Source organism: Paramisgurnus dabryanus, chromosome 8 (assembly GCF_030506205.2).
Source record: "Paramisgurnus dabryanus chromosome 8, PD_genome_1.1, whole genome shotgun sequence".
In the NCBI taxonomy this organism is placed as follows: domain Eukaryota; kingdom Metazoa; phylum Chordata; class Actinopteri; order Cypriniformes; family Cobitidae; genus Paramisgurnus; species Paramisgurnus dabryanus.
The window spans coordinates 30328106-30339355 of NC_133344.1; positions in this window are offsets into that span (position 1 = coordinate 30328106).

Here is an 11250-nt window from a genome sequence, read left to right on the forward strand (position 1 = left end):
GTACTATGAAAAGTTGCCTGTTTCCACTTTTGTTTCTTTAAACGCTCGTTTTATGAGGTCGACAGCTTAAAAAAAACTTATTTCTGGGTTTTTTGGCTTTTTAGCTGTACACCTTGCCACACAGCAGCTTTTATGTATTATTCTGTTTTTAATTTTAATATGTAAATAAGTTTTTATAAGCTGTCGACCCCAAAAACGAGCGTTTAAAGACACAAAAATGGAAACAGGCAACTTTTCATAGTAATACTATTAGTAAAACTGCGTCCAATAGGGGGAAACGTAGTCGGCGATCCACTTTATTCTCCTTAAAGACAGGGTTTTACGGCTCGACAGCTTATAAAAACTTATTTCTGGGTTCTTTGGCTTGTTAGCTGTACATATTGTCACACAGCAGTTTTTAGGCATTATTCTGTTTTTTGTTATAAGCCAGAAATGACAAGGAGGCAGCCTCTCGCAATACAAAGTCAATGGAGACGGTTGGATTGTTTTCCCCCCCGGTGGGCGTGGTTTTCAGGTTATGACGCGCGGCGCTCTGTCTCTATGCGCTAGTGACTGCTGCCGTCCGTCCACACGCGCAGAGATTATCACAAACCCGTCCGTTTCTTACCATCCTCTTCAAAAATTTACGACCGTTTAAGGAGCTTCACTACACGTGCATCTGATCGAGGGTCATTGTGGGGAGCTGAACGATCTTGTTCTGATGTAGAATAATCTGAAATATTTCCCCTCACATTTTCTTTGGATTACACAAAAGGAGGCACGAGCACTCATTGTAGTATCCTTCCAGTCGGTAAGTCTCTATGGGCAATCTGTGCTCTAAAACGACATTTAACATGCATTATTAATAGCTTGTGGGAATTCACAGGATAGGGCTGAAGTGACTGAAGATTGCTTGTCCATATAGCGGATATCTGGTTTTATGAAGTCTATTTCTGTGGTGGAAAATGCAGATTTTTTGCTTTTTCTACCTATATGGTAGTGTATTATAAGTATTAAGTGGTGATAAATACAATACCAAAGTGGTAGCTTTTTGTAAACTGGCAACACCAACATGTCATTGCGATTGGACCCAGATGTTCCTGAGTACACATCATAAACGTCCCATTGTGTTTGTCTGTAGTAAAAATACGAATTTTTCGCTGTTTTCAAGCGCAGCTTCGGTTTCTTCAACGTGCATTTTGTTTTTATTTAATCGCTTGCTTACGTAAGAAAAACGTGCTTTTGTTAGACTAATGTAAACTAATGTGAAATTATGTAAGACTTGGGTGAAAGGCCTGTGATATCTAACAGAAATGCTTTACATTAAAGGATTGTTATCGATCCATAATGCTTAGGCCGTACACTATCAAGAGTTTGTAAGTGTCCTCACTTGAAATATAATATGAGTACAAGACAACTAAAGTGTTACTTGCTGTCAGATGACTTATATGTATTATTATAAACAATATTATTAAGAGATTATTTATATTTATGCCTTTAGCAGACGCTTTTATACTAAGTGGAGTGCTTTATTAGTATGTGGGGTTCGAACCCATGACCTTTTGCGCTGCTAACACTACAAAACGTGCTAGAATAGATACATTATTTGCCATTATTGCATGAGATCTTGACCCGATTTTTGAGTATTTTAAATTAGATTTTGATGCAAAGACGAATTTCCTTTTTAGGATGGTAGCAATTCACTGAAAGTGGTCACTACTGTCTTAGCACACTTCTTGTAAATAAAGACTAGTTAATCCTAAAACAAAAACCTGTCTGTTGGATTTGCACACAATGCAATGTAGAAAGTAAAGTTGTGTAGCTGTTACATTGTTGTTACATGAAGCATGTCGTAAACATTTGAACATTTGAAATGAACATTTTAATGGTGTACAGCCTAATATTTGCCTAATTCATAAAGTACACCCCAAAAATTGTGGTTGTATTTAAAATCATGTAAACCAAAAAGCAGTGAAACGGATTGGTTTGGCCATTAAAAGTTATAATGATCATAAAGCTTTTCTGTGCCACACTATTTAATCACCTGTCCCGCTCACCGTTGGTATTGGACTGGATGTGCATGACAGCTGAATGGGTCTTTTTGACTGTCCAGAGTGGGTACCGTCTGTTTTGGGGTCTGCGGTATAAGTCTACACCCCATTGTTATCCAGATGGACGGACAAGAGGTCCCAGCAGCTGAAACCACAATAGCACAAGGGCAAAGGCCAATCAATGGGCTGCCGTCTAAGCTATGATACCGAAGAACGATGTCATTTCCTTTGTAATAATCAGGGTGTGACTTGTACACAATGGACTGGAGCGGCTGCTTTAAAAATCCCTTTCCGTTTTTTGCTCAGCCATTCTTGAACTGAAATAAGTGAAGTGTTTTGTCGCACAGCATCCGTGAGCTGGTCTCAGTATAGAGGGTTGTTTGGTTTTGTGGTTCTGCACTTGTCTCATACCTGACAATTACAAACAAAAAAAGTTTTTATATACCTTGAGGCTATGCGTATTGCACAAATCAGCAGTTTTCTGTGCACATGGCACTTTGCAAAAAAAAAAAAAAAAAACATTAAAAAAACTTTTATCCACAAACTTTACATCTATATGTAAATGTAAAGTATTTTAAGCTTTAATATGAGACTAAGACCAGTACACTCTAAAAAAAGGCTTCGTTGTTTTTAACCTAGTGTTGGGTTAAAAAGGTACGAGCCCAGCCTGTTGGGTTGTAATTTAACCTATGCTGGGTTGTTTTAACCCATTGTTGGGTCAAATATAAACATTTTCTTGGTTCATTTAACCCAACAGCTGGGCTTGTTCTTTTTTGACCCAACACTGGGTTGAAAATAACCCAGCATTTTTTAGTGTGTAATTCTCCATCACCTGTTTGTTTTGATCAAAGAGGTAATTTAGGTTAACATTAAAAAGACTTTTCGGAAGACTTCAGAAATTCTTTGGAAAAATTACTTTCCCATTTCCATTGTGTGGAAAATCCCTGGGTGATTATATGTAATCACATCAAAATGTGCAGGGCATTCAGCTATGAAATTCAAAATAGTTTCTCTTTACACGGCATGCACATGTCTGAGTGCTTGTTTGTACACCTCACATTTTCTTTTGCTCATATCTGGTCTACGACTGTTTACATTATGCATGAGCACACTTTGAATGGACTCCAGAGTAACAGAATGATGCAGCTCTTTCCTTTCTTAGTGCGTATAATGGGTGATTTAGTGATGTTATGGTAACGCATCCGGATTCTGTAAAGGTCTGTCTCTTATCAGACCTTCTTCTATTGAATTAAGGAGTGTAAATGGTTATCTAGACACGTAGACTCTGTTAGATCTGCTCTTTAGATCACTTAACTTAAATGATGTACAAAGAGGTATTTTTTGAGTGGGTCTATTTGAAAATACATTAATAAAATCAGAAGTTGATAAGTCATGATAAACATGATGCTATGCTGGCCTGTGAATGTGACTGTGAAATTGAATGTCAATGACTTGGTTTAATTGTTTGTCAGTAGACACGTACATGAGTATTTTTATAAACAGAGTTTTTCCTCCATTAAAAAATCTAAGCAGGTTTAAAAAAAAATCTAGATCCACATGAAAACTAGTGCTGTGTATCTGCAACAATTTTGTGTACATGGGTTGTTGCGTAACGTGTTGCGATACATTGCAATGCAATATATTGGGATATTTCCTATTTTAGGAATATAATATGATATAATTTTAGGAAAGCTGTCATTGAGAACACACCACCATATGCAAAAAAAAAAAAAATAAAAATGGTGGCACACCCCTATGCTAGTACTTCCTGTCACAGTTTTAAGTTCAGAGATAAGAAGAATGCTTTCCAGTGGTCGGTATTTAAACTCCAAACTTAACAACTGCCCTGCATCTTGTATGATTTTTATTTTTAAAATATCGGTATTGCCTAGGGCTGGGACGGTTGTAATTACTAGGGGTGGCACGGTCCATGAAAAAAATCAGAACCGTTCGGTTCGCTTGTCTCGGTTCGGAGCGCGTCTGTGCCGCACGGTTCAACGGTTCATGGCATGCGCAATGTAGTCTCATGCCCTGTATGTGACCTCAGATAGCGTGTTTCCCTTTCGAGCGAAAGAAGAGGTGACTGGTTTGGAGTATAAGTACTGCGGGTTATGTTACGTGTAGAAATGGCAAGTGGGAGAGAAAAGTAAGTCTGCCCGCAGTTGGAGGATGCGCCAGCGTCGTATAAGTTTGGTGTGTGGAAACATATTTTTATTTCATGTTACTTATGATGACAGCGGAAATAAAACAATAGATAGAACTGCAGTCGAATGTGCTCGAACAGCCACAGGAGACCGCCTTCTCTCCGACCATTTATCTAATCTGAGGTAATGAACACAATGTTTTACGTCTTTTCGTATTCAGCGCTATTTTTAGCCTTTCATTGATACAATTAAAGCGGCTGATTTCCGCGTAGTTTCATTTTGCTAGCGTGTGAAAGTTGCGCGATCTTATTTCAGAAATTTCCCCTCAAAGTAATCAGGACAGAAGTGGTCAAAAGTGGACAAAAGAGACTTAAAGAGATTTAAATATTACAGGTGTAAAGGTTATGTTTCTCTCTCATCCACATATACTCTCAGTATTAAAGCAGCCTCTCAGTGATAAATCTAAGAGCTACACTGAAGTTGGCATTTTAATAAATGCAAGTTATCTTTGTGTGCTAAAAATGCACATAAAGTTCATGTAGATGGCAATACACATTCTCTTTTTTGCCAAATAAATGAAAAGCATGTTGAAATCATCAATGTCTTCCCTCTTGCTCTATCAAAATCTCATCTGGCTTTCCTCAGAGATGGTCCCAATAATGTGCTTAAAGTCAAATTCAGTTTGTGCATGATTACATGATATAACTTTTTTTTGTAATACTGTATCCTAAATTATGGATAATTAATACATTAATAAGATAATACATTTCTGGAGTGTTAAAAATTTAAAGCAAAAATAACAACAAGAACCGTACTGAACCGTGACCATAGAACCGTGATACTAACCGAACCGAGGGTTTTGTGAACCGTGCCACCCCTAGTAATTACCACCGCACAACCGCTGTGGTGGAGTGCGACCGGCAGTCGGGAAGTGTGCCGCGCTGTGGTGTGCACCTCACAAATGATGAAAAACATAAAGTACAATCTCGCCCAGTGACATGTCTTCAGCTTCGTGTTAAAGCAAACAGCCAGCAAACGTGGAGTTAATGCGCTAATTTGCAAGGGAAGGCAACTGATATCAGTGATGACTCGCTGGCTTGGGGGCGGAACAATGAGGAAAGATATTGGCGGTTTCTCAATCCGAAGACTGTAGCCTCAGGAGGTCGAATTTGCAAGCTGCATACGTCATCAAGACTTATAACATTAACAATTATAAAGTTGACTATTATTCTTTGTTAATCATACATTGTTGTAATATGCTTATGACTTGCAAATGTCTAAAAATAATAAATCAGGCTTGATGACAGATTGATTCAGATTAAGAAACGGCCGTTCTCTCTTGGTCACGAAAAAGTTTCAATCTGCACTACCAGTACACCATCAGAACGCGTTTTCAGCGCGGCCGGAAAAATTATAACACCAAAAAAGTTTCTCACTTGTTGTTTCATGAGTGGAAGTGCTATAATAAACACGCAGATATGCGCCGATCCCCTGTGTGCACCGGGGCTCGGCTCGAGCAGCCACCGAAATTGCCAAGCACATAACGCACAGTTGCTTCACGTGACCGCGCCGCTTTCCTCCTCTTCAAAGCATGTGGGCACTTCAGAGCGTCTTTCGTTGCTAAGTAACCTAAGCATTGCTTGACGCTGTGACGAGCACCCACCGGCGGAGAAAAAATGTGGCGCCTATAAACACGCACGTTTGTTAAGAACGATATATCTGATCATCGTTTACATTTGTATATTTCAAAATATATGTATGATTTAAGACCTATATGCATCAATGTGCACGTGCGCATACGACCATGCCCCCCACACACAATAAATCTATAACCACCGCACCACCGCAGTGAATTTGTGCATTACCACTGCGGTGGTAAAAACTGCCACTGTCACAGCCCTAGTATTGCCTTTTTTTAAGAATCGTTACAGTATTTTCAAACAAAGTATCATGATACTCACATGTATTGGTATTTTCTTAAACCGATAATTAAGGGGCAAAACATGCTATGAAGTAGGGCTGTTCCGAATACCATTTTTTGAGCTTCGAAGCTCTAGTAGAAATCAAATCGAATATTCGAAGCTTCGGAAGGAGGGGCTGAACATATATTTTCTCTTCAATAATTATTTAGCTATAGGCCTTTATTTTGCCATAATCTCCTACGTTTCACTTTCCAATCAATTCCAAGTGAATAAAATCAAATCTTGCAAATGGCAAGTTTTGTATTATCTGGCATCTTTTATTCTGTTTTCCAAAAGTCGAATAAGTGTTGGTGGAGTGCTCAGTCAGGGGTTACAGGTTGTGTGAAGGAGGGTGGTGGAATTGAAAGGCTCAACGGTAAGAATAGATCAGCTCGTTTTAGTCGTAAACAGAACTACTGCAGATGCTTTACAAGAGCTCATGCTCTGAATATGATGTATAAACACATAGTAGCACCTTAGAGAGCTCCTCGTGTTGCAAAGTGAGAGACATTGCTAAATGAAATGAAATTCAGTCTGATTCCAGTTTCTCCATAGAGCATCTTCTGCTTTTGTTCTTTGCAGCATCTGTGTTCGGCATCCACAGCTTGAAACCGCAGGGCACAGCTCAAATTTTAGCAGATGCATTGCAGTCTGCGACTCTATGATATCCAATACATTCCTAAAGCAAACAAAGCTTATTTCAACATAAACTATACAAATGCTGAGTTATGTTTAATTCATAGTTAGGTTAAAAAGGGACAAACCTGGGTTAAATTAAAGGACAAGTTCGGTATTTTAGACTTAAAGCCCTGTTTTCAGATTGTTTATGGTGAAATAGAATGGTTTTGACTGAAATTTCGACATTTGCGGCTGCCCTGAGAATTTTCGCGTGTTTGTGTTTCACCTCACACCTCTACAATGGGTTTAATGGTGCACTGGAACAATCCTTCCGAAAATGCATTAAACTTTCGTTTACAAAGATGTGAAACTCACCGAGTGGTCAGGGGTGTTCACTGATATGCTCACACAAAAATCGCTGCAAAAGATGCTTTCCAACAGCTGTTTTAGCATTCGTTGTTAACTTGTGGACCTATTTTTCCAAACACCTCACACCCGTATATTTTTCCGCTGAGAGCTTGAATAATAAACACTCCAGCCCAGGTGGTGGCGCTAATCCGCCATTGCCAATTGCAAGAATAGAAACAAAGTTCCCGGCGCGGAGTAATACCGTACCTCACAGGACATCTAATACAAGTCAATGGAGTTGGACAAAACTACGATAAAACCTGTTGGAATGCGTCTTTTGGAGCGATTTTTGTGTGAGCATACCAGTGAACACCCCTGACCACTCGGTGAGTTTCACGTCTTTGTAAACGAAAGTTTAATGCATTTTAGGAAGGATTGTTCCAGTGCACCATTAAACCCATTGTAGAGGTCTGAGCTGAAACACAAACACGCGAAAATTCTCAGGGCAGCCGCAAATGTCGAAATTTCAGTCAAAACCGTTCTATTTCACCATAAACAATCTGAAAACAGGGCTTTAAGTCTAAAATACCGAACTTGTCCTTTAACTCAGAAAATGTTTACATTTGATTAATGGGTTTAAACAACCCAGCGTTTTTTTGAGTGTAGACTTTTATAGATATAAGAATATAGATTAGAAAATCAATTACATGTGTTGTGTAAGTGTTCTTAAATGTTAAGGACGGACTGCAAAGTTGGTTCCAAATCAAAAAGCTGACATTTATGACATTGTTATGATATATTTACCTGTTAAATGTTATTTTTGACCACTAGCTACAAGTTTCCAGCAGCAGCAGTTTCGCCACCTTTACTGTGATAATCCACTTTTTTGTATAGTTATCAAAACAGTTTGTTTCCCTTATCTTAGTAGCAAGCAAAGACAAATGTGCCATAGTAATAACAATACATTTTTAAGAAAAATCCACCTACGAATGCCATGGGTCACTTATTATGATCTCTGTGCTCTGGGCTGGGCTAGTATTTTAATATTGAAAAAAAAAAAAACGACACGGCAGTTTAGGGACATCCAGATCGGCATACACTTTGTTTGCCAAGACATTTACATTTTGTTTTTGACTTGCCACAAATACTCATCTGAAAAGGTTAAGGCTATCGCATGTCTGTCACTTGGTTAAAGGTGGGTGTGGCTTGTACTGGTGCACCCCTCAATGCCCTGCAGTGCAATTACACATCTGTGACTCACGCCTAATGCTAACATAGACAAATGAAGGAGGGTGTGGATGCTTTTCCCTTTTTGCCTGTTTCCCTGTTTCCATTCCTCCCCTTTCAAAACATCTGTCGGATGCCTTCAGCTGTTTAACAGATGTACTGTAGCATCTCCTCTGATCTGTGACAGAGGATCCTGCTGGAATAAGGTGGAGGAGGATGAGTTGGAGGAAACAAGTTGGATGCGTGTTATTAAGCCTCGAAGCCAAACAGTAGTACTGATAACCGTTTCAGTAATGACTTCAGGTTTGGAATCTTCATTTACCCAAATGTACATGCAATCCACTTCAGGATGATCTTACGTTTATTTGTGCATAAAGCTGTAATATGCTTATTTTTTGTACAGCATCTTATCTTTATCAAAAAGGCATTCAAACAAAGAACCTTTAAATCACAGATAGATAGATTCTTTCATTCCTTTATCAGTAAATCTAAATTCAGGATGTAATGCAGTGTGAATTGAGTAGTAGTGTCTTGTATTTTGTTTTGTAATTGTACTATAATTGGATGTTTTATGTGCCAGCCTTTTGTCCAAGACAAATTTCCTTTGGGACCAATGAAGTAATCTTGAATCTTGAGATATCTCGATAGCTCGATATCTACAAGAAGCCTTTGAGATGCTATTTTCTGTTTGCTATATTTGTAGCCCTTCAGTTTTGGGGTAAATAACATGTGCTAATGTTGTAAATCCAGGCTAAAGTCTCGTAATCTAATTGTAATTTTTGGAGCGTCAAAGTTTATTTTCTCACGTTGATTTCAATCTTTAACATGACCTTACTCAGTCAATATCAATCAGATAGATATCAATAGATATCAAGGTTACATTTTCACAGAATGGTCTTACATTACCTTGGATGATTTTATGTAAAAAACAGTAAATCACTAAAAATGGCTTCAGTTCAGTTTTGTCAGGCAGGGTAATTTATAAAAATGAAATGCCAACTTATTGAGAAATGAGAATGGAAGTCCATGGAGCATGCAGGCTTTATTAATGCGCTTGACATTTTCCGGTGTGTTACTGGTGGTTCAGTGACCGCTGATAGCTAACTGGAAATACATGAATGCTTTCTGTAGGTTCTCCTATGCCAGGCTGGCTGCCTGCTTGCCTGGATGAAAGTTTTGCATTGTGAACCTCTAATGAGCCAGCAGACCTCCATCTATTGAAACAAGTCCGTTCTGCAGGCATTGTTTCATCTTACCAACAGGATCAATGAGTCTTGCTGTGGTATGTAGTTACACTTTCAGTCTACTAATTGCCCACACTATTCGTGCAGCGTCCATGTAAGATATTTTAGACGGGCTGTTATGTTTCTTAGCTGGCAAACTTGAGATTTTCTTTGGTGGATGAACAAATAGACTGTATCGGCATGTTAAAGGACGGGATATGATATGATGTTTGATAACCAAAAGAGTGGGCAAAAGATCTATCAAGATGGATGGTGTTGTCCTGAGTATTTGATATATGAAGAGAACAGTGAGGGGAGTAATGATGACATAGCCCTTGGGAGAAAGTTGGTATCCTTCTTTTCCTTCCTCAGTATGCTAAATCACATCTGTACATGTCTTGCTGTGCTTAGCCTCCTGCCCTCAATCAATACATGTTGCATTGCAATCATCTATTATTGCACCGCTTGTTCTTTAGCTTGGTCTAAAAGGCCTCACTCACTTTCACTTTTCATCGGTTTGAGTGCAGACAAGAAAAAGTGAGGTATTCAATTCCTGAGGATGAAGCGTGTGTATTAGGGAGTTTTTAAGTGATATATGTGCAAGTTATTTCTTCATCTGTAATACATGAATGTGAATGATTGAATACATTACTGATGTTACTAATGATTCAATACTTCTTTGCAAGGCAATTAGTTCATAGTAGGAAAGAAGTCATTTTGAAGCAATGCTTGTTGGTAGTTGAAGTCCAAGTCCCATTGATAAAGTCAGAGCAAAGTGTTCAGTAAATAAATAGCAAAATACAAGCTAGTAAACCAGACCTTTAGGCTAAGTTTTAACACAGAGATAAATAGAGTAAAAAAAAAGTATGTTACGTGTTTAAGTCTTTCCCAGCCATTAAAGAGTTATATCGTCAATAAATTTTTACACAATCCATATTTCCGCTATTTTCCACTTGATGGTGCTCTTACCCAACTTATAAAACACTGAAGCATACACTGATCCAAAAACTGTAAAAACTCTGCGTATGTTTTGATCATCGTTCTGAATCTGATCTCTAACAAAAGTCCTTTACAAAAGGTTTTTTTTTTAAAGTAGAGGGTCTGTTCTTTCATTGGATATGTTGTATGTTTATATATTTAAAGAAGAACATTTTCTGGAAGGCATTAAACTTATGGCAACTTAAAAAAAAGAGGAGGGGAAGTAGAGGAACAGGCATAGCGATATGCCCCATACTGAGTTTGTCCTATCGTCAACCTTTGAGATCTATACACGATAGTATCAGGGGGCGGGGCAATAGTTTACTCATTTATTTATTTGTTATTTTTTTGTAACCTCCTTAAACATGATGACATTATTTCCAATTGATGCTTTGGGTCTCTAAAATTTCTTGTGTGGCAGAAAGCGGGAACAACTCACTCACTGGTTTTAAAGGGGTAGTTCACCCAAAAATGAAAATCTGTCATCATTTATTCACTCTCATGTTGTCATCTGCCAAAATTTGTGTTTAATTTAATTACAGATTTGTAGCCACAGTTTACACCCCATCATTGAATTGACTTGATCATCATATGCTAGTTGGTTTTGCCAAAATGTGCAAGCTAATATTAGCACATTAGCTAGAAAAGATAGTAATTCATTTTACAAGCTATTGTAGAAGCATAGACACTTTGACAAACGCTTTACTTTTCAAGCAATGTG